The 24,738-nt window shown below is 35.5% G+C and overlaps 3 protein-coding genes and 1 pseudogene across 7 annotated transcripts in view; 1 reads left to right on the forward strand and 3 right to left on the reverse strand.

The window, feature by feature from the left end:
• LOC142334755 (uncharacterized) overlaps positions 1–16,961 on the reverse strand; it is a 63,388-nt gene extending 46,427 nt beyond the window's left edge. Inside the window, exon 1 of the mRNA XM_075383029.1 lies at positions 16,938–16,961. The gene's annotated coding sequence lies outside the window, so the exon portion shown is untranslated. The remainder of the gene's footprint in view (positions 1–16,937) is intronic.
• Positions 1–16,968, reverse strand: part of LOC142334753 (uncharacterized) — a 32,373-nt gene extending 15,405 nt beyond the window's left edge. For all 3 annotated transcript variants that reach the window (XM_075383025.1, XM_075383026.1, XM_075383028.1), the window contains exon 1: positions 16,939–16,968. The gene's annotated coding sequence lies outside the window, so the exon portion shown is untranslated. The remainder of the gene's footprint in view (positions 1–16,938) is intronic.
• Positions 1–24,738, forward strand: part of LOC142334762 (uncharacterized) — a 603,346-nt gene that overhangs the window by 87,685 nt on the left and 490,923 nt on the right. The gene's annotated exons all lie outside the window — the stretch shown is intronic.
• Positions 12,903–20,376, reverse strand: LOC142334754 (uncharacterized; annotated as a pseudogene).

The following is a 24,738-nucleotide window of genomic DNA, read 5'->3' on the forward strand; positions in this document are numbered from 1 at the left end:
GCATTAAGCCCTCAATCTCAATTGAACTAGTACAATTGTATGCCATCTTCGAGGAATATCTTGTCATTAGAGTAAACGCTTCCCAACATTTTCTCATATGTTGCCTCTACAATTCCCTTGTAAATAGTCCCTTCCGATGGAAACGTGATAAAAAATTGCTCTTCTTAACGAACTGAAAAGTAAACAAGCACTTCCAGATTGCAGGTTTGTCGTCATTTCCGGAGACATTAATTTCTCTAAGTTCTCATGGGACAGCATGGACTCAACCGACAACTACGAACAAAATATCTTGGACATTCTCTGTGAGCATGGTTTCAAGCAGACTCTGGAACTCAACAACGAAAAGTCAATATCCGACCAAGCAGACTCTGGATCTCAATATCCGACCACCCTGCATACGCCAACACTATCCAACTGACTGTCAATAGATGGACCCTTGTAAAACTCCAGCAAGTTAGCAGCCTTAAATCAGCGAATTGGGTATCCTTTGTCACTGCAACTCTTGAAAAGCCCTTCCAGCCATACTGCTATAGCAATGTCAATGTTCTCCTCCAAACTTGGTACCCATGGTTCCATTGCATCATGGAGGACAATTTGATGAAAGTCATTAAAAACAGAATGTCCCAGCCACCCTGGATTACAGGCAAAACATCCCACCTGCAAAACCTTCTTAAGACAAAGAAAAATAAGAAGAAGAACACCTTCAATGTGTCACAAGCTCTCAAAACTAAGAAACTGGAGAAACTGTTAAGCGAATCAATAGAGGATGATCTACTTGGTTCGGTGGTATAAGTAACATCATGTTGAAAAAGGCCGCCGATTGCATCTCTAAACCACTCATCTTTGTGTTTCAAACCATTGTAAATAACCCAGTGGATGTTTTGCCACTTTTTCCAACCCAATGGATGTCTTGCCACGTGTGCCCAGTTTTTAAAGATGGAAACCAAAAAGATGTGTGCTTCTATAGACCCATTAGCCTCTTAAGCTGCGTATCCAAGGTATTCGAAAGAATGCTGTTTGATCACATCTATTCCTTTGTACATTCCTTTCTCCATGCTCAACAATTTGGATTTCGAAAAAAGCGATCAGCTATATTACAGCTTTTAGTTTTTCTTGACAGAATCCATCAGTACAACGACGACAAAGAACTGGAAAACTTGAGTGTCCTATATCTTGATTTTTTCTAAGCATTTGACACAGTTCCGCACAATATTCTCATGAGAGAAGTGAGAAATTTCGGTAAAAGTGGAAAATTGCTGAAACTAATCAACAGCTTTTCATCGGGTCGTTTCAAATCTGTCAAACTAAACAACGCAGTGTTGTCGCCGCTCCGAATAACAAGTGGAGTCCCTCAGGGCTCCATACGCGGTCCCATACTGTTTCTCATGTATATGAACGACTAATCAGTTTCTTTCCAAGAGCGTTTTGACTACGCAGATGACTGCACAATCCTCTTCAGAAATCAAGAAGAAATTGATGCAGGCACGAAAAAACTAGAATCGTGGTGGATTCTTAACAACATAAAATTAAATACCAAAAAAATATAGTCTGGTTGTAATCAAAGGTGAAATGACTGCTACACTACAAAACCAAGAAGTTACCAGATCTTGTGTACAAAAGGATCTGGGTCTACTAGTATATAACTCGTTGTGATGGACTGAAAACTTTACTACTAGATCGAACAAATCCCTATGAGCCCTATATAAAATCAGAAGGAATGTCTCGGCACATTGTAACACTCAACTCAAAATCCATGCGTACATAGATTATGTCATGCCAATCCTCACTTTCTGCTCTCAAGCCTTTTATCCCAGCGTCAGCTCTCTGAAAATGTTAGAAATAATCCAAAAGCACTTTACAGTTTGGTTCTATGGGTACATTGACCACTACAAAGACAAGCTAATTCGCTGCAACCTCCTACCAGTATCCCCTTACATGGAGTTGCATGATGTATTTTACCTGTAATTGACATTTAACGGCAGAGTTGATATTAAACCCTGACTATAAATGAAAACGAGTAAACCACACAAGGTCAACGTAAAAAACTAGCAGTGAACAGCACCCGACAAAAAAAATCAGACGAGAACTTTGTCAGACGTGCCAGTTTTTTCGACAATATCCTATCTCAACACGCACAGTACACCAATGTAAACCTGAACAGGAGCTCCCTGACAAACATCTGTCCGCAATATTTTGTTGAATGTTACAAAGAATCTTGCACTTGGAGAATCTTGTGCCTGTATGGCTCATGCAACCCCTACGGAAAACTCACTAATAGATTTCACCAGAACTGTGCAAACAAATGAAATCTCAATCGCGATGAAAGCTGCCCCTGGAACTCCAAAATCCTATTACTATTACTACTACTACTAAATACCATAATTTTCAAACAAAACGATGAGTGTTTGGCGAGATTTTTTTAGCTCACTTACTTTATTGTACAAATTTATTTATTTTTTTAAGTATTTTAGTATTTCAGATTAAGTATTTTTTTATTAATTAAGCCAAACAGTGTTTATGATATCACCGTTACTTTGTAGCTTTGTCAAAACCTGCTTGTACCACCATTAAAAGCTCTGCCGTGCAAGAGCGGAGGACAGAGAAAAGAGGAATGGACATAAGAAAACCATCACACAATTAATTACAAAATAAATGAAAAACAAATATTCAAGTAGAAAATAATTATAAAATCAATCTTAAAAACTAAAAAAAAGAACAAACACGTCAATGCCCCGGTTTTTCAAGAATATTAGTTTGAAATAGTAAAGGAGTTGAATGTGAACGATGCAAAAATTCTTTTCATGTGCCAAAAAATCAGCAACGAAGAATAAAAAATAATGAAGGATATTGTATGATTCTGTACTCACTGCAACAATTTACCAAAAAGAGAACTCAAGACACAGAGGTTTTTTGCTTGATATGTTGACAACTTAACGAACTGGAAGAGCACTTCATTTTACATTAAAAAAATGTAGATGCAAACGGCTTTTCCCGCCAGGAATTTGCGTTAAAAAGAAAAAAAAGGCATGCAAGTGATAAAGTAAGCTTACTGATACCTCTACAATTCCGATGTTTCGTAGTTGTGCACCATTGAATTACATGAACAATATAATAAAACACATTTGGCGTAGTTTTATTTGTTGCACGAGTAATTGGAAAGGTTTTGACGAGACACATAAAATAATTCAGAATATATGGTTAAAAAATCATTAGTACTCTGCAATTCGGACCGCACAAAATTCCAAACGAAACTCTGGAAACAATTTTGGCAGGGAAACAGAAAACCTCAAATACCGAGAAGAAATTATGTCATTGGCGAAAAATAATCGAAAGGAAAAAATAAACAATTTATTACACAGGCAATACTCAGAAAAAGAAAGCTTGCTTGCCTTCGCTTAAGTCCTTTCAACAAAAATCTGAAATTTCACGTGGTTTTTGATTTTTGGTGTAATGGATGTGCAAACAGTCAAGTTGTGGCGAGGAAAACAGATCACCAGAAACTTGATTCATCAGTCGGGCAGCGTCTTAGTGACTGCCTTGGTTTTTCAATGGATTTTAGAAATATTGTGGAAATATTGATAACAGCAGCGCCACTGAAAGTCAAATAACGTGCAGGCATTAAGCAAAATGCAACCAAAACCGCAACCAAACAAGCGCGACGAAATCTGGAGCGGGAGTTGAATCACAAGTATTATTCTGACTTGTGGGTCGGCCTGATCGAGAAGACTTTAACGGACAATATATGCAAAAAAAACAAAAAAACGCAGTTTTTTCGGAAAACAGTCTCTCAAAATTTCAGAAAAAATGCTGCAACATGTTCCAAAGTTGAAACCAAAAAGATTTCCCAAAGCTCAGAAGAAATTATTTAAACAAGAGGACCGTGTCCAAGAAATCTAAAATTTCAAAATTGGATATAAGTGCTGATTTTTTTCCAGTTTGTTTCAAAACACCCATAGAGTAGGTTGCTAACTTGACAATGCTAGCTATAGCGGTTAGGTTCACTACTTAAATTAGAATTAGACTATTTCACTTTTTTGTTTTTTAAAAACAATTTAGAAGCCAAGATTAAAACAATGAAACTACTAATAATAAGCTAAAAGTTACTAACTCAAACGTGCAACATGGGAAGACAAAAAAAGACGAGTGGACAGAAAAATTGATCACACAATTAATTAGAAAAAAATTAAAAAAATTATACAAATAAAAAAAATCAAAAAATAAAATCAAATATAGAAACCAAAAAGAAAAGCAAACATGTCAATTCGCCGATTTTTCACCAAAGTTATTGTGGAATAGTAAAAGAATTGAGGAGTTGAAAGTGAGCAATGCGAAAACTGTTTTCATGCGCTTAAATATCAGCAACGAAGAAAACAAAATAACGTGAAGGCTTTAAACAAAAGACAACGAAAATCGAAATTAAACAAGCGCGATAAAATCTGGATGGGGAGCTGAGACACAGTAATTAATCTGACATGTGAGTCGGCTATTTCGAAAAGATTTTAATGGACAATATATGCAAAAAAAGCAAAAAAACCACGCTTTTTTCGGAAAACAGTCCCTCAAAATTTCAAAACCTATAGAGTAAGTTGTTCATTTGACGTTACTAGTCATAGCGTAGACGTTCGCTATCCAAATTAGATTTAGACTCATTCACGCTTAATTTTTTTTAAAAGAATATTTGTCAGAAGCCACGATGAAAACAACAAAATTACCAATACGATAAAAAATTAACATATCAACATATCGTTCAAGAAACTACTAAAAGAATAAAACAATCTAGTCTAGAGGGCTTATGAGACCTGTGGCTACCATAATATGACTACCAGAAAAGACGGCAAAAAATCAAATAGATACAAATATCAATTACGACCAAAACTCATTGTTCAATTTTTTGAAAACCACTTATAACCAAATCAAAATGGCATCAGATAAAATGATACTAAGAAGATTAACCGGTACTTTTTGAAACAAAAAATGGGACTTTTCCTAAATGCGACAAGTTGGCTAGAAATGAGCAAAAGTGGCAAGAGTTTATCAAAAACATTGCTTTTTTTTTTTAAAAAAAAAGAATTAATTTCGAAATGATTATAAACATTACGCATTGAGAGAGCATAAATCATTGAGGGAGTCTTTTAAATCTCAATTGAGAGCGACTGAAGCCTTTCATTATCCAGGATATGTTATACGACTACAAAAAAAACATCAAGTACAATCAAAAACGCAAAAAACGCAAAATTTGCACAAAAAATTATGCACGAAAACGATGTCCCCCCAATCAACTAAATATAAAGCTGATCACTCAAAACAATAAAAACCTTCGTTTGTTTTTTTTGCAGGTGACAACATTGGTATGTCAAATGACACCCATTATTGTGATACTGTGAAAATAAAACGAAAACCCACAAAAACAGGGGCAAATTTGCAAAAATCACGAAAATTGGTTTTATGAAAACTAGTTGTTCCAAGAAAAAAGACCATTTAGGAAAATGAAACCGTCATGAAGAGCAAATTGTATGTCAAAAGATAAATGATACGAATATATGAATTGTTTATAGAGATGCTTAACTACAATTTAACAGAAATAAAATTGACAGATCTCAAAAATCTATCTCCTTTTTTTATTAAAAACATAAATTTTCAAAATTCATAGCCAACAAAAGCTTTCGACTAAAAGAGTAGGCAGTTTGTCTTAAAACTAACTGCGACTGTTATTAAAAGGACTAAATCATGAGACTATAAAATACATTAAAAACAAGCTGAGCTATTAAGTCACAAACAACTTTACGAAACCACAGTTTTGAAGCCTTGAAACTTAAACTCGATTAACTATAAGATATTAACCCCGAGAATATAACATCTTCATTTGCATCTCCTTTGATCAGCATAACATCTTTTTGTAAAACCAATGTCACAAAATGACAAAAAAAGAACCACAAAAACTGAAAAGTATCTAAACTTCACAAAATTCTTCCGAAACAAAGTGTCTAAGCCCTGAAGACATCATTTAAAAAGTTTAAACAACAGGAAAAATATTGTTCGATTCAACAAAAACATTAAAAAGAGCTCTAAATAATGAGGCTAAATTACGAAAATGATGCAACACTGTTAAATACGAAAAAAATTGCAAACCAGAACAAAAAGGGATAAGTTGAAGAATACTATTACTCTTTTTTTTTTAGAAATTTAATTCGAAAGTCAAAACAGACTTGTTAATTCGAAAGTCAAAAGTCAAAACAAACTTAGTTATTTTCCAACATCAATTATCTAAGTTCACCTGTTATCTAGAGTTGGCCACTGAGACCTTTAATTACACAATATTTGGCATATGACAACAAAAGTTAATAACAAATAAAGGGCAAAATTAAAAAACTACCAAATTCTGCAAGAGAACGGTGCCGCAGCCCTTCAAACCAAGTTATGAAAACAAAAATTATGTTCAATTTCAAATGTCGTAAAACTTTTTTCAGTTAGATTGTTAAATAATGAGACAATTTACAAAAGAAACAAAAACAACAGCAAAAATGGCAATTATGCACAAAAATCAGAAAATTTTGTATAAAAACTCGTAGCAACAAAAGCAAGAGAACCTTCTGTTAAAATATTTCACCACACAATTAGTTTTTATTCTATAAAGAGGAAAGAGTATCCTGTAGTTACTGAGAATATGCAAAATGTTCACTAAAAAAATATAAAAAAAATGACATGTTCAAAAAATCACAGGAATTTGTAAAACAAATACATTCAATAACATAAGAGACATTAGGTAACAACCGAATGAATAGATAAGGTTCACTTGCACCTTTTGAGGAAATATTTTAGATCTTTGAGTGGTTAAACTTAAAAACCATCCTGCCAAAAGAATAACAATTGAAGACAAAAGACAAGAAATCAGTTAAATTTTACTAAAACTCTTCCTCAAAGCCATAAAAACCCTGTGGTTATCTGAAAACAAACTGTATATACATTTGGCCTCAAATTTACGTAAAGTGGAGCTGTTATTAAAGGAGCCGTGAATAAAAGATATTGTCAGTAATTAACACTAAAAAAACAAAAGCGAAATATTTTGAAAATAGGCAGCATCAAATTAAAAACCAAAAAGTTTGTGACTCTAAGAGTCCATGACTTTAACAAACCTCTCCCTGATTTTGTCGCGCGCCCAGCAAAACGGCCAAGTGTTCCAGTTATTTGCGAATTAGACCAATTGTTGGGTGGAATTCTTCAAAAATTGCAAAAAATGATGCATAGTGTATAATTATCGAGTTAAATTTGCAAAAACGGCAAGGTTTTTGTTCCAGAAGACTTTTTTACGGCACCTAAATACAACTAGCGCTCATTTTGAGATTAGGGAGTCTGTGTTAAGGTTTCTAGGCCACTAAGTGTGGCAAATTTCAGTAATGTGGACCAAAAAACAATTTTTGTGCCATTTTTGATGAAAAAAGTTGGAACTTTGAAAATGTTATCAAACATTTTAGCAAAAAAAAACTTCAATCAGACAATTCAGCATCGCTCTTCTGTCTCTCACGGTAACAGCAACACTCTGCCTTTAAGAGTTTTAACTTATTTTCAATTATATTAGCCAAATTGTGCCAAATTTTAGCAAAAATTACTGAAAATGTGAACAAAAACAGTCGAATGTTCACAAAATTTGAAACCTCGACAACTTCCTGTGAAACACGAAAATCTGAAAACAAACTGTATATACATTTGGCCTCAAATTTACGTAAAGTGGAGCTGTTATTAAAGGAGCCGTGAATAAAAGATATTGTCAGTAATTAACACTAAAAAAACAAAAGCGAAATATTTTGAAAATAGGCAGCATCAAATTAAAAACCAAAAAGTTTGTGACTCTAAGAGTCCATGACTTTAACAAACCTCTCCCTGATTTTGTCGCGCGCCCGGCAAAACGGCCAAGTGTTCCAGTTATTTGCGAATTAGACCAATTGTTGGGTGGAATTCTTCAAAAATTGCAAAAAATGATGCATAGTGTATAATTATCGAGTTAAATTTGCAAAAACGGCAAGGTTTTTGTTCCAGAAGACTTTTTTACGGCACTAAATACAACTAGCGCTCATTTTGAGATTAGGGAGTCTGTGTTAAGGTTTCTAGGCCACTAAGTGTGGCAAATTTCAGTAATGTGGACCAAAAAACAATTTTTGTGCCATTTTTGATGAAAAAAGTTGGAATTTTGAAAATGTTATCAAACATTTTAGCAAAAAAAAACTTCAATCAGACAATTCAGCATCGCTCTTCTGTCTCTCACGGTAACAGCAACACTCTGCCTTTAAGAGTTTTAACTTATTTTCAATTATATTAGCCAAATTGTGCCAAATTTTAGCAAAAATTACTGAAAATGTGAACAAAAACAGTCGAATGTTCACAAAATTTGAAACCTCGACAACTTCCTGTGAAACACGAAAATCAAAAAAAATCTTTTTATTTCCGTATTCTACGCTGGACGGGCTTTTTAATGATACAACTCACAATTCTCTACGATGAATATATCGGTCAGCCAGAATTGACTGAACAAAAAGAAACCCAGTTGAGTATATAGTTCCTCCCTCCCCACTAAAGTGGGGGTCGGAACAACTAATGAACAAATTGGCTATCGTATGACCAAATAGTATATTTTTCGACAAGCAGTCAAAAAGTTGGTCGAAGCATAAGTAACGCTACAACTCCAAAACAAAAACGCTACAACTCCAATATCTAAATCAAGATGAACCTCTATTTCGAAAATTAGCTATTAACTGCAGGGTCACAAGCTTATCATCAAGTAAAAGTTGGTCACAACCTTATCATCAAGTATAAGTAAAACCCAAATTTTGACACAAACGAATTAAACAAAAATGAAATCAAGAAGCTCTGAAGAACAGCAATCAAGAAATCATGCAAATATCAAGACATCAAGTGTGAAAAATTCTCGTCGAAAGTTAGATCGGTAAGATGAAAAACGACTGGGTAAAAATTATACTGAACGGCAAAAATAAGTTAGCAAAACCAGTTTTCACAAAGTAAAAGTCAAACCTTGAGGCAATAATACTACAACTTAAAATCAAATTTCAAACAGTTTTTACACAATTGATCCCGTAGTCCTCTCCTCTATCTTTGAAACTCAAATAAAAAGCACGTTGTTTTCAAATTCAAGTTGGCGTGATATTGGCTCAAAATTAATTGTGATAATACAAAGGCGCTAATTTACTTTTGACGTTCAGAATAGCACAAAAATGGCAATAGACCCAAATACTCCACTTAATTTGAGAGCAATTATGCGTCTAAAAATTTTAACAACTTAACTGGGGCCTTAAGTAGAAAATTGGCGATGTTTACAATGCTGTGACTATCGTTGAAAACCTAAACTTTCATTATAATTCACTTAAAGTAGAATCAAAATAAACTATTCTTTGACCGAATCTCAATAATTGGAAGCCTGCGATCTGCCTAGGACACAAATTTGCAATTGACATGTTCTGTATAAAAATTTTCAAAAAATTACATAAATCTAAATTCAAAACTTTCTCATATACAAACCCTTATGTTGACCTAAAATGACTAAGAAATTAAATCCAAATAAATATACGTTGACAATGAATTTGTTCACTTAGCTTACCACTTAGCAAAACATTCTAAAACGAAAACAAATTTCAAACTGAGCTCAAATGGTTGCAGCTCAAAATAGATAATCTTCCAATGAATGCAAAATGAGACGCAGAAAAATGCGTAGCATGATTAGAACAACTTCTTTCGAAAGTTCAATTGATAATCTTTGGCTATCGTAACGTAAAAAGAAGCCAATTAAATCATTTTTTAACCCACCATTTTTCGCTGTTCTCACTTTAGTTTCTGATACCTGTAAAGAGGTTAATCTATTTCAGAATTTGAACTATTTTTCTTTGCATACGGGGTTACATTGCAGCAACATAGCAGTTAATGGCAATTGGAACGTTTAAAACTGCTTTAACAAAAAACGGTAAACGGGCTATTTGAACTTCTGTTTTCATTAGGACTGAAAAATTTATTCTTTTTAGTGTAACCAACTATCATTTATTTAAAATATCGCGTCATGTGTTGTTGTTTTTTGCGCTTTCACCTTCACATTTACTACATTTAGCATAAATTTGCTGAATGAATTCCAAACACAGATCAGTAAAACGAGTTAAGAAATGTTGAAATGTTAGGTGGATTGGTTAAGTGTGATTGGTGGAAAAGAAATGTGCACAGAAAATAAGCCAAAATATAAAACTCTAGCAGCTACACAATAGCCCTTTGAGAAGATGAGGTGACGACCATTGACCAAGAAGCACTAAATTGGAGAAAACAATTGAGTTAGACACAATAAAAACTTATATAATATATATATATATATATATTTATATATATATATATATATATATATATATATATGTATAATATATTTATATATAAATATATATATATATATATATATATATATATATATATGTATATTGTATATATATATATATATATATATTTTCAGCTGCAGAAAGGTCAAAATCAGCAGAAAGTCGCTCTTCGCTTGATCAAATACAGAAGTGAGTGGAAAAAATATTGTCGCGGCATAAAAAATACATTTCGCGATAAATTTATATGGCTTGTTCATATTAAATCCACAAATACATTTAATTAGTTACCTTGGTTACATTATCAGTTTTTTGACCTCAAACTAACTCAAGATAAACAAGTGCAAAGTCATTTTCTTGTGACGTAGGATCTGAGCTAGTCACGTATGATCAAAACCTATCCAAGTAAAGGACTTAAAAGATCGTCGAAAAATTAAGTGACAAATGATGTCAGCCGCGCAAATCCGTTAGTTAGATGAGGTGATTCTGGAAGTTGTTCAATTTTATTGTGTTAACATAAGAAGAAAATTAAGAAAATTTGAACATATGCAAAAACGTTGGACTAATTACTCTCAAATAACAGGCGAGCGGTTAGCTTTGTTATTATTTAGTTGGGGTTTCGGGAAGCTCCTGGGTCTACCTATTTTGTCAAATGTTTAGACAAGTCCTTTGTAAGAAAAATCACATTACAAAGACAAACAAGAGTAAATTAATCGCTAAAAATTTTGTTTTGTATCAATTAATAATGCTAAATCTCGAATTACCAGCAAGTAATCAAAAAGGCTGTACATATTAACAGGTGTTTAGAAATCTTAAAAATATGAAAAATCTCACCTATTTCGAGAACTCTGCTCAATTTTTGAATAGGTTTTTCGACATCCTTTGTGTTCAAATTGGACTGACATAGAGTAATATTCGAAATCAGCTGCGCCTTCGTCCCAATCAACGAACCATCTTTCTCGTCTGATAAAGCAAGAAAAATGAGAGATCGGTGATAATTATGGTATGCCCAAAAGAATTCACTCTTCTTGAACAATTCGGTCGCCAATGATTTCAACTTGTAGCATACATCCAATCTTTCCTCCCGTCCCCACTTGTAAACCTCATCTTACTCTTCAAAATCGAGCAGCACCAGGTCAAAAGAAATATCATTGCCGTCAATTTGGATGTTGTATTTTGATTTTTTATTCAACGCCATATTGTGCAAGGCTCTATTTATGAAGTAACTCGGAAACGAGGTATGGAATCCAATTCTAATTGGTGACTTGGGAAATACAACGGGGGTCAAATTTTCTCCAATATCCGCTAATGCACATGTGAACACGCATTCGGAATTGTCTACCGGAGTGACGTAAGGCCTTGACCCGGGACTGACCACTTGTTTCTAGAACAAATCGTCATGTGCTCGCATAAAGCCTAGAAATTCATCACTGTCAGAATTTTCAACCATATCTACCTTAAAATAGCAAAACAGCCATGCGTAACACGGTCTGAAAGTTTAATAAATGCGGAAATCCACAAATGCAGCTCACAGGATAGAGAAAAAAAATTAAATTAGAGATTAATTTTGTCTTCATACGTAAGGGAACGTTGAGAAAAATATATACGTTTATATAACAATGGCTCGCTCATATGCCAAATTAATTTGAGACTATTAAATCAAAGGAAAAATTGGCACAATCCATTTTGGAGTATTTGCTTTAAGCAAGGTGACTTTAGACCGCTACATTTGTAGGAAGAAATGTAAAATAAAAAAAAAATTAAATTGTACTTCATTGTCTTAAAACAATTAAGATAATTATCAAGACAAAGTAAATGTTCTAAGATGGCTAATTAAAACAACAAAAATACAGCATATATCCAATCCAACTAAATTCAACGTCCACACACACACATGAAAGAAACGAGAGTAAAAGTTTCAAAGTTACCAAAAATATCAACTTTCTTGTTTGGATATTACAGGCTCATGAAAGGTTTTCTGAAGCTGAAAATCATCTTCTTGGCATATATCAGCCAAATTAAAAAGTTTTACATTACCATTACATGCTGAGCAAGTTTGGGAGTTTTCTGATTAGTCACTTTCTCTTACGGAGATTATTTCAGTTAATCTTCAAGTAAAATTTAGTTGAAAACCGAAACTTTTCGCTCTCAATAGACCTCTGACAGACGAGCCAAAATATAACATATTGACATGATTTATAGACTTTTGTAACAAATTTTAGTAATACAAGTTCATATGCGCGCACAAACAACATTCAGAAGACAACTTAAATTGATTCGAATCTGAGCTAATTAACCAAAAGAATTACTTGACAATGACTAATAACATGAAAAAAATTCTAAATATCGTTCAACATCGGGCTTCTTGTTTATTTTGCAAGTTTTATGCCCATCTCCTCGATGTGAGTTTTATTTGGAACAATAGTAATTGAAATTTAAATTTGAATTCTAGTTTGTTTCTTCGCCAGTTAGAAGGCAAGTCCAGCTGGCTTGGAGATAATATAAATCTCTATTAGTTCCTCTTCCATCGTCCTCTAATTCCATTCACACTTGCAGTACGCTCATTCCGGCCTCCACGTGCTGGACATTGGGGGAGGGTTGGCTCTGTTGTCCTTCATAGTTAAAGCTGTCTTCACTGCGGAAGCCAGAGTCACTGTGGTCGTTGGCATCGGGGGGTTTGGCCTCTTCCTCCTCTCCGTAAGGGGTGGAGAAAGAGTGAGGTGCGGTGACGAGGGCTTCACTGCCTGGGGAGCTGCCGTGGCCAGTGGAGGAGGAGAGCTGAGAGTTCTCTGCGATGTTCTCACTTGATTTAGCTGCTGGTAGATGGGGTGTAGGTGATATAACTAAATACATCACAGATTGACACAAAATCAGACAATTTTCAAACTAATTGTCTACAGTAAAACTCACAGCTTTTTAAACTTATTTTACAAAGATAAGAGTGGAACCCTGTTCACGCATCTTGAAGAATTGATTTCAATTCCATTTTTTTAAACTGAACATTGAGTATGAGCTAATCCGGGTACGGGGTTAAAATCGACCAAAACATGATACAGTTCAGTGAATACGAGGGTGCTCACGGATTAATTTGACACGTAAAGGGGTTACGCCAACAACCAAAAATGAGAATCTCAGCCGACGCATAGCAATTGGAAGGGTATTTCGACCAATGAGATTTGCAGCTCGATCAGCAATGAGCTGTCCAATAAAACGCGAAACATCGAATTCACGTTGGTGCTTATACACAAGAACAAAGAAATGAAAAACCCAACTCATAATAATTTTTTAGTTACATTTTTTGTCCGATTCCAGTTGATTTTTAAAATTATGGTAATTTTATTCTTAATACTTTATCGATTTTCCTTCAAACGCGAAATTGCATTGCAATCCAAAAGTTAATTGCAGTAATTTACTGCATCCAAATGTTGCATTCTTGATATATCTAATTAACAGCGTGTATCAAATTTAGCGTACAAAACAACAAATGCAACAAAACGTTAATATCCCAAGCAATATTTCTCTACACATAATTGCACTCGAGAATTGTTAGCTAGAGAAGAATGTTCTGGTACTTTAGAAAATTTTTTAGAAAGTTGAACACAACACAATAATATTTAGTTTGCAATGGATCTCAAGTATTAAATATTCCAAAACAAAAATTAAAACAATTGTTAATTCAGGAGAAGACCAATTAACAATGGTGGTGATACATGAGAACATAGAATTGGAAAACTCATCTCACAATAATTTTTCCGTCCGATACCGTTTGATTTTTAAGTTTAAGATGATTTAAAACTTTTTATTATTATTATTATATTATAGGTTTACGCACCATTTACAAACTCAAAAAAAATTTTCAGTTTTTTGCGATAATCAAATTCATGGGGTATTAGTTTCATCTCAAAAGGCAACTTATTCCATTCGAAAGGAACAGCAAAAATGAATGATATTTGCCCAAATGCAGTTTTGACATAAGGAAACTTCATATTGTACGCATATTGACATCTAGTCACCTTATCGTTTCAGAAAACTAATGAGCCAAGATACATCGGGATTTTCCACGGATGGTGAACTTAGCGGTGACCAAAAAGTAGAATTTTGTAGATGATATGTTGTTTCATGGGTAGCCAATGAAGCTCTTTGACATAGTTTGCTGTTGGTGAACCAAGTGATAGCCTAAAAATGAGACGACATGCTGAGTTTGTTATACGCTGTAATTTCTGTATAATTTAGACAGGTAGTCCATAGTACAGTGAGTTGCAGTAATCTAGTCGCGAGAGAATCATTGCCCGAATAAACTCGATCAACGACTTTCTGTCAACTGTATCTCTGATGGAGATGTACTGTTTTACGACGCCAAAATCAAATCTCTAAACTGACTCATCGACAAATCTGTGAACGAATTCATTGAGCTAACTTCAGTTTTCAGAATTTCAGGGCCTATCGCAGTGGGAGTCGATGCAATAATACTTTCCACTTTAGATATAAAGAACTCTTTTGCGAGCTGTTTTTTGTTTTAATATTTAGGGAGCTGTGCTACATCTTGGCCAAGAAGGAATTTTAAGGTGGCAAAGTTTTTACGGCTACAATTTTCCATCAACGCATTCTCAATGTATAATCTACGCTTCTGTAAGAGTTTTTCAAAATACATATGGTTAACATTTTCATATTCAGATTTCAATACAGACGTTTTCGACTTTCTGTATTTACGCTTTGCTTTTCTCTTCTTTCGTTTCAATCTCAAAAGCTCGTCGTCAAAGAATGGGCATTGATGTTTAGTAAATGTTTTTATTTTGAGTGGTAGAACGGAATCCTAAATATTCTCCTCAAACGTTAGATACATATCCCATGCTTCATCAATACTTGAGGCAACATCAAACCGTAAGCACGAATTCAATAACTTAATAAAACCTTCAGATTCAAACTTCATCCAATTTTTATACATCAATCGTTGTTGAGATTTGCGTTGTTTCACACTGCTGAGCGAGAAACAAATAAACGAATGGTCCGAAGAAGTAATGAAGCTATTCGACTTAACATCAATTGAAATATTGTTTGACGCAGAAACATGGTCAAGTATCCCACTACTTCTATGCGTTTCCTCGGAGACGTAATGAGTCAGGCCGAAATCTTCAAAAATGAGTTCCAAATTTTCGATGCATCGTTATTTACTTTCAATGAGATGTTAAAATCACCCAGGAGAACAATCTTTTCGAATTGTAGCCTTTTCTCTTCAACAGGAATAGCAAAGTGATCAGTGAAAGATTTAACTTTTAATCGATAAACAGCGATTACTTAATAACTGGTAGCCCCTACAGTTAAAGAGGCATGACAGCGTTCAAAAAAATCAGAGGTAAACTTTTCAAAATTTTCCAAATGGAGATCAAATCTGTAAAAGAGGCAAATTCCACCTCCTCTTTTACTCAACCTTGGTGCACTATAGAAAAGAAACCCCGGGGGACAACACTGCTTGAGAAGAAAATCGTCATCTGAGTTGTTCGCAATCCACGATTCTATAAATACTCCCAAACTAATTTCGTTTACTTCCAAGAGGGCATGTACATCTTTTGTTTTGTTCCTGACATTATTTATTATGCATTATGTAGACAAATGTTTAGTTCAGTAGATCTTTGTTTCGTTGATCTTTGTTTTAATGGAGGACCGGCTAGTAGTCAATTTTGATCCACATTTTTTAGCCAATCACGGGCGGCTTCATTCAGGTAAAATCTTTACACCGTAACGTTTTCAGGCCATAAATGAGGTAACTCAACGTTCTCTTCCTCAAACTTAAATACACAATGGAAGGCTTTCAGGTGAGCTCCTGACTTCGAAATTTAGCGAATATGAAGTAATTCGATGTTCTATTCTCCACAGAATTCCTCCATTTCTGATACTGTTATGTTCTGACTCAATCAACCTACATATAAATGACGACGCTTCGGGGGTTTTTTGACAACCTTGATGACTGCTGGATTGGTGTTCGTTCCGTTTTTTACCTCCTTACGTGATCTTACTTTTCTCTGTACATTTTCAAATTCAAAATCATCCGACTTTCTCTTTTTTGTTTACTGTCGCACTGTGATACCTGGATGAGCTGTCGTTTCGATTCCTGCCGGGTCCACTTTTTTCACCTTTTAGAAAACGGAATTCCGCTTCTTTATCAACGCTATCTCATTGCGTAGCATTGCCACCTCGCGGTACTTGAATATCCCAAACAACCAAGGTGAACATATATTTTTTTTCTTACATTTGACACAAAATTCGCACACTTGTACATTGCAAGGCTCGTTACAAATGCTGCAGAGGTTCAGGCAGAGGTGCAACCAAATATTTGACTAAGGAAAATACATAGGATGGCCAAAAATGTAGGGAAACAATCAAGCAGATGCGGAGAACTCTCGCCAAATGCTTGATACCAAAAATGGAATCTTAGATAATTCTCGTTTAATATCTTCCGCCGGAAATTGAAATCCTTGGTAACTGGGGCTACCCAAACAAAGTCCGGCCTCTGATACCACAGTAAATAACAACAATCAAGAGCTGGAACAGAATTAAATAGCCTCCCGGGTGCATTTGGAGACTATTTAATAAGTTTATCACAACAATTAGGTTAAAACTTGATAGTTTATCGGGTTTTTTTTCAGCAGTGAAATTGAATTGCGATCCAAATGTTGATTGCATTAATTTACAGCATCCAACTGTTGCGTTTGTGATATATCTAATTAACCACATGTATCATATTTAGCCTACAAAATTGAGCATAAGTGCAACAAAAAACCGTTAATCGCCCCAGCAATTTTTTTAATTGCCCCCAACGAAAAATTGCACTCATAAATTTTGAACCAGAAATGAATTTTCTGGTACTGTAGAAAAGTTTTGTTGCAAGCATTAGAGAGCAATTAAAAACTTAGCAGGAAATTTCAGTTCTAAAATAGTTGTTAAATTTTGTTTGAGGGCAATTAAGCACGAGTCAAGTAAACCTTAACGAGTGTTTAGGCAGTGATTTAATGAAAAAGGTTTCTCGTGAGCAGCTTAATATTGAAGCTCTACTGATTAAAAAAGCTATTTCCAATATTACCCTGAAAAGTTCAACTGCTAAATTTATTTGAATGAGCGCAATTCAGCTCATACAAATTCAATGCATCATTGTCAAGAAAAAAGGCGTCAAATTGCACGGACAAAAATGGATTAAATACGATCCAAACAATTGCTAAAAAATTCTTATTAGGCAAGTTACCATCAATTGACATTGAATCCAAATTAGGAAACGAATACTTCAGTGGTTAGTCGAAACAACACTTATTTGCTGGATCAGCCATGGTAGTGGTGGGAGATGGTTCAAGTGAACTATTGGCACTTCGGGTAATGGACTTTCCAAATATGGCGACGTTTCGCTCCGTCATCACAAACGAATTTTTTTGTCCGACTCATTATTAGCAACAACAGATCTCGGCAGCAAATTGAGCCTAGGCCAATTCGCTCTCTCCTCTGAAATTCGCTCTCTCCTCCGGCGTTAATAATCATCAGTTAGAAATAAATTTAAAAAAGCCGCGGAGAAATCGTAAAATGATGATGCATAACCCACGCTTGGAGAACATTTTTTGAATGATTCAGTTAATATGTCAACGTCTGGTTCACAAAACTCACGCAGGTTAGATAACCGCTCTTACTGCTCAAACTCCCTCAAGTACAACAACAAGCAGCCTAATGCAGGCGAGTACTAACCTTCAGATAATGGTTGAAGAGGAGGGTCGTTGTGGCGGCTGCTGGTTAAGGTGACTCTGATTCTTTGTGGGTTGGGATGGTACTGATGAGGTGGGTTTTGATGATAAGAGTTGTTGTGGTTCCAGCCGCCCCTTCCACCTTGGTTGCTCTCCCAGATTCCTCCTCCCGTATTATTGTATCCTCCTCTTGGGGCACCGTAATTTCCTCCTCATCCTCCTCTTTGCATCCCTCTGGAGCTACCTAAAATTGATAGGAACGTTTGTATTTCCTGAAATTTCGTCTTTTTGCAGACAAAGGACAGCCTGACTGGTCTTATAGATCTAAAGACATGATTATAAAGCCAAAGCCGGCTGGTACACAATTTTACAATTGAGACAGTATAACTTCATTGTTATGTTGTTACAGATAACTGCATTGTAGTTTAAAAGCAGGAAAAGTCATTGTAACAGCACAATGTATTTATCAAGTAACCAATTGATAACAAAAAGACCAGAACATTTCCAGCACGTTGCCGGAAAATAGCTGCATCAGACATTGTGTGGTTGCCAAAAGTCATTAAGACAGAATCAAATAGGCCACCGGGGAGTACTTGATGTTATTCAACTAAAAATTGCTAATCAATAACATGAATGAGGCATAAATTGACCATTCAAGAGTCGTTACGAAATTGATTTTCTCTTCAACTCTGCATTTTGTTCGACAATTGTTCATCAATTTTTGTTTCAGTTGAGTTCCGTGGGAAATTTCTCGCAAAGACGTTAACAACTAAGAGAACCGCAATAACATCAACACTCAAATTTAGCAGCTATTAATAATTTAAAAGATAGCACTACCTGTACCTCTAGCTCGCATGGGATACCCACGCGAAAATCGACCTAATCAAACACCGAACTTCAACATTCTAGGGATTTATCAAACTCTCATTACTAAATCATTAAATAGTTGCTTTCTACGTTTTTTTTACATAACAGTTCAAATAGTCTACGTTTCCCTGCGTAATAGATAATTTCACTAAAATCAGAAAGCATGAATTGGTGGCTGATAAATTTCATTTATGGCTGAAAATTTTAGGTTATTGTTCCAGCTCAGTTGTACGATACATCAAAACACGCACCAGCAAGCTGTAAAACTCTGAAAGGATGGCAGAATTTAAAATGCTAGAAATAAATATCTAGTGACTTCCATAAACTTTCGGCATTTTCAAACTTGCAGTTTGCGTGTTCTAACAAAATTTAGGCGACTCTGGAACAAAGTAGTCACTTCAAAACTCTGGCTCTACGCGAATCTCCACAAAAAAGGCCAGAAGTTCTGTGACTTCAAGCAGAGTCACGTAACCTAAATAAAATACTCTAGGATTTTTCAAAAATTTTCTTTCCAAATTCATAGAAATATCCACCAAACAGTCAGAAAATAATTTCGAAATTGGCTGCTGTGATAATTTTATCTGTAGCATTTGAAAGAAAACTCAACAAATATGGTTAAAATCCCTTCATCACTACTAACTCGGTCGATTTTGATGCTGATGACTTGGTCTCTGTGGCTGGAAGTTTTGGTAATTGTGATGGTCGTCATATCCTTGGTGGACTCCAGTGGAATTGCTACGGTGATTATTAGTATAATATGATCCTCGGGGGTGATTAAAACCACCTCTCTGAGGGGCACCCCTTTGGAAATTTCCACCAGCTCCACGTGGTGCGCCTCCACCACGGTTATAACCACCTCGTTGAAAATTATTATAATTATTATTGGGATATTGTTGATTGTTTCCACCTCCGCCTCTTCTTCCGCCTCGGCTACCACCCCGGTTGCCATCAGCCAAGTTGACTCGCAACTTATTTTCGTCCAGCAGCTGTTAAAAAAATAACTTTAAACCTGGTCGATTTGACTAAATTAAATTAAGAACGGATGTTTAAATACCGCGGCATTTAGATCCAAAACTTTTTCCAGAGACTCGTCGCTCAAAATGTCAATAGGCAAATCCTACAAAACGACAAAGATGATATTCTAAATAGCTAATTTGGTTAGCACACCTAAATGGGGTGACTTACCTTTAAATTCATCTGTCTCTTTAGTTTTAATGAGACGGACTCATTTTTTTAGTCAAACTAAAAAAATAATTTTTTGAAATTAATTATGCCGAAACACATTAGATGCAAAGTACAACAGAACGAACTTCAATTCCCTGTAGAATCATTTCCAGATCATACTCCAGTGCGTATTTGGGCAGATTTCCAATAAAAATTGTGTACGGTGGCCCACCGTTAGGCACGTTCTGAGCATTTTCTGGTCGCATTTTCTTTTAAACAATATTAACACTTAAATGCATAGAGAACAATTATTGCGTCGTGCATATACCACTGGGTAGTATAGGTAGACCCAAAGCCTTGCTCCTTGAGTTGACAAAGTTTTCAGAATAAAGATTACATCTCCAATAAAGTGCCTTTCCTCATTTGAATTCCTTTCAATGTAAACCCACAAGAAATCTAGCAACCTATTGATTAATTTTTTTATATGGACAAGGTCCATCTGTTTCAGAATAATATTAGCTCGAGTCCTGGGATCAGTTATCGGTAGCTCTGAGGCCAGTAAAAAATTTCCTGAAAGATGCAGAAATTAAATACAGTAAAAGTTTGGTGAGATTTGGTCAAATTGCTCTCACATCGCCCCAGAATGCCTATGCATGTTTGACAAAGGGGGTACAACAGAAGTTGAGCTTCCTCTCTCGTACTACGCCATCAATGGATGGGGTTCTGGACAAGGTGGAGGGGCGGCTTGGCCGGGTCATACCGAACACCGTCGGCAAAGAAATAATCCAAGAGAAAAGAGCACTTTTTTCTCTCCCTCTCAGAATGGATGGGCTTAGCATTGCCCTCCCACAAGATCTTCATAAAAATCTTGAGCAATCAATTGAACTCTCAATTCCATTGGCGTCATTCAATAATGATTCATTCGAAATTCAGCAATGAGAATTAGAACAGTCTCAGTCTCATAAGATCAGTCTCAGACAGAAAGCAGACATGCAACGTGAACTCATCTCGAAAAAATCCAGAATCGAAAACAGTTTACCAGAAATTAAAAATACCACCCAGCTGGCCTCGGAGAAAGGAGCATCTAGCTGGCTTAACTAACGCGCTTCCGTTATCGAAACATGGTTTTGACCTCACGAAGACTGAGTTCGTGATGGAATACCACTTCGCTACACATGGGAAGCGGAGAACACGCCAGCTATGTGCCCATGCGGGAAAGAATTTAGCCTCACCCATGCCCTATATTGCGCCAAAGGCGGGAATACGCACCTAAGACACAACAAAATCAGAGACGTGTTTGTAAACCTGACGGATGACGTTTCCCACGATGTCTAGATGCAGTCGCTCCATGGAGAAATTTTCTCGAGTAATTCCACCACTACTGATGATGAAGCTAGACTGGACATCAAGGCAAACGGTCTGTGGTGCTCCCGATTTAATATCACGAGAGCATCAAGCAAAATTAGTACGAAGAGCACTGGTTTTTGCTTGCTCGGACGGTGCTGGGCTATCAGCGCCCGCTATGAAATAACTCGCAACCATGATCAGCGAAAAACGCGGAGAGCCATACGCCGACACTATAAGCTGCATTCGAACAAAAATCAGCTTCGCACTTCTGAGGAGCTGTGTTTTCTGCTTGAGGGGATGTCGTGCCCTCAGGCCTCGTGTTCTCAGTGAGACTTCGATTAGGGCCGTCGTGGAGGAGGGAAGGCTGCACTGAGTGTTTCGCTGCATAAATTTATTTCTTTGCTTATTCCTTGATATCCTATTTTTATTTTAATCCTTCCTTACCAGAACCCTCTGGTTGCTATATATATATATATATATATATATATATATATATATATATATATATATATATATATGAATAGGAGCTTTCCTCTCCACTTGTTGGTTATTTTTGTGACTCGGCCGTCTTTACAGTGTCTGGATGGGAACAGCTTGGAGCCATACGCCGACACTATAAGCTGCATTCGAACAAAAATCAGCTTCGCACTTCTGAGGAGCTGTGTTTTCTGCTTGAGGGGATGTTGTGCCCTCAAGTTTCGTGTTCTCAGTGAAACTTCGATTAGGGCCGTCGTGGAGGAGGGAAGGCTGCACTGAGTGTTTCGCTGCATAAATTTATTTCTTTGCTTATTCCTTGATATCCTATTTTTATTTTAATCCTTCCTTACCAGTACCCTCTTTGTGCTATATATATATATATATATATGTATATATATATATATATATATATATATATATATATATATATATACATATATATATATATGAATAGGTGCTTTCCTCTCCGTTTGTTGGTTATTTTTGTGACTCGGCCGTCTTTACAGTGTCTGGATGGGAACAGCTTGGAGTGCAGCATCTGGCTAAGTGCTACTCATCATCCCTTAAGTTCCGACCTACATCCAACGTTGCCGGATGGTGTACACGGTCTTTTTTAGTGTTATTTGGTTTGAATCTAAAGAAAATCTTACTTGATGGTGGGAAAGCTTCTGCGTCCATTTTTTACTTGATATTAAATTTAACAATCGTGAATAAAACTTAACCCAAAACAATTAAAAGCGCTTCACACCAAATCTTCCATATTTGAGTATTACTATTTCAATGGCATTGTTGTAAAAGGACGTCGTCTAAGCCTTTTGTGCTGGGACTTCCTGACAAGCTTTTAGAAAAGTGATGGTCACAATTTGTAGCTCATTTTTTTAGCTCAATTGTTTTCTCATTGCACAATTTGTTTTTTTAGTATTTTTTGTATTTCAAATCATTGCTAATTTGTTAAATAAGTAAGAACGTATTCATAATTTCACCGCTACTTAGTAGCTTTGTCAAAAATTGGGGGTTTCATCACTAAAAGCTCAAGCCTTGCTGCAGGGGAGGACAGAGAAAAGAAGAATGGACAGAGGAAAAAGATCACACAATTAATTATAAAATAATTAAAAAATCTATTTTTCAATGAAGAAAAAGCAATTATAAAATCAATTATAAAAACCAAAAAGAAATACAAATATGCCACGTCCCCGATTGTTCAAGCATATTGGTTTGCAATAGTAAAGGAGTTGAATGTGAACAATGCGAAAATTGGTTTCATGCGAAGTGCATAAAAATAAACAATCAAGAATACAAAATTAATGAGGACATTGTACGTTTCAGTAATCCTTTCAACAAGTTACACAAAACAAAACTCAAGTCACTGAGAAGATTTTAGCGCAATATGTTGACAATCAACAAGCAAAGGTTTGATAAAAAAAAATTTAACGCACTGCGTGAAACCTTCAGTTTACAATAGAAAATTTAGAAGCAAACGGTTTTTCTGGGCATAAATATATGTGTTAGCAAAGAAAAAAATTATGTATAGAGAACAATGAGCCAACTGATACCTCTGAGGTTTCGTAGTTGAGCCACATTGCAACATGAAAAAAATCTAGTGCAAGGCACTGTGCATAGGTTTTTCTGTTGCACGAAAAATTGAGAGAGTTTTGACGAGCCACTTAAAACAAATCATGATATATGCTTGAAGAATCAGTCATCTGAAATTTGAACTCTGAAATCCGAAAATTGTAAACGAAACTCTTGAAACACTCGTTTTTGGGGAACAGGCAGCCTCAAATAGCGAGAAAACAATATATCATCCGCAAAAATAGTCGAGAGGAAATCCCCACTTTAGAAGCAAAACAGAAACAATTTAATAAAGAAGCAATACTAAGAAATTAAAAACTTGTGTGCCGTTGCTTAGGTTGAGTGTTGATAAAAACCTTAAATCTCACTTGGATTGTGAATTTTCATGTAGTGAATATGAAACCCTTTTTTGTCGGTCAGTCTTGCCTCCATGTTGCCGCAAAAATGACAGAGCACCAGAATTTTGATTCAGCGGTCTGGCAGCACTATGGTGACTGCTTTGGTTTGTCAAAGTTTTTTAGTTGAAGAAAAATTGACCACTTTAGCGGCACTAAGAAACTGATCACCGTGGAGGCCTTGCACATAAGGCAACGAAGACCAAAATTGAACCTGAGCAGCGAAAACCTTTGACAGGTGTTGACACATGGGTATTACTCTAACTTGTAGGTCGGCTTTTTTGAAAAAATTTTAACGGACAGTATATGCAAAAAAAACAAAAAAAAAACTACGCTTCTGTCGGGAAACAGTCCTTAAAACTTCAGAAATGAAAAACTGCAGCAACAAGTTTCAAAAGTTGAAAGTCAACGATTTCCGAAAGTTCTAAAAGGAATCGATTTAATCAAGTGGATCAAGTTCAAGAACTCAAAAACTTTTATATTGGACGAAACTTTTAATATATTTCTCTTTCGGTTGAAAACACCAATAGAGTAAAGTTGATAACCTGACGATGCTAGATATAGCGAAAACGTTCTTTTTTTAAAATTCGTTTTAAAGTATTTGACTTTTATTTTCGTTTAGCTACATGGCACAAGCCACGACAAAAGCAACAAAATTACTAATAATATTTTTAAAAATAGATTTTCCTCATTAACTGTTCCAAACGCACTAGCGGAATGGCCGATTTTCATTGTAAAGGAAATTTGTATCCAAAAACTGCTTGCTATATTCTCAGAAGAGTTCTCATTGATCATCTTGAAATTTTCTTCAGAAAGCCTTTTGTACTCGGCCTTTGA

Source organism: Convolutriloba macropyga, chromosome 2 (genome assembly GCF_964194025.1).
Source record: "Convolutriloba macropyga chromosome 2, txConMacr16.3, whole genome shotgun sequence".
Classification (NCBI taxonomy): Eukaryota; Metazoa; Xenacoelomorpha; order Acoela; family Convolutidae; genus Convolutriloba; species Convolutriloba macropyga.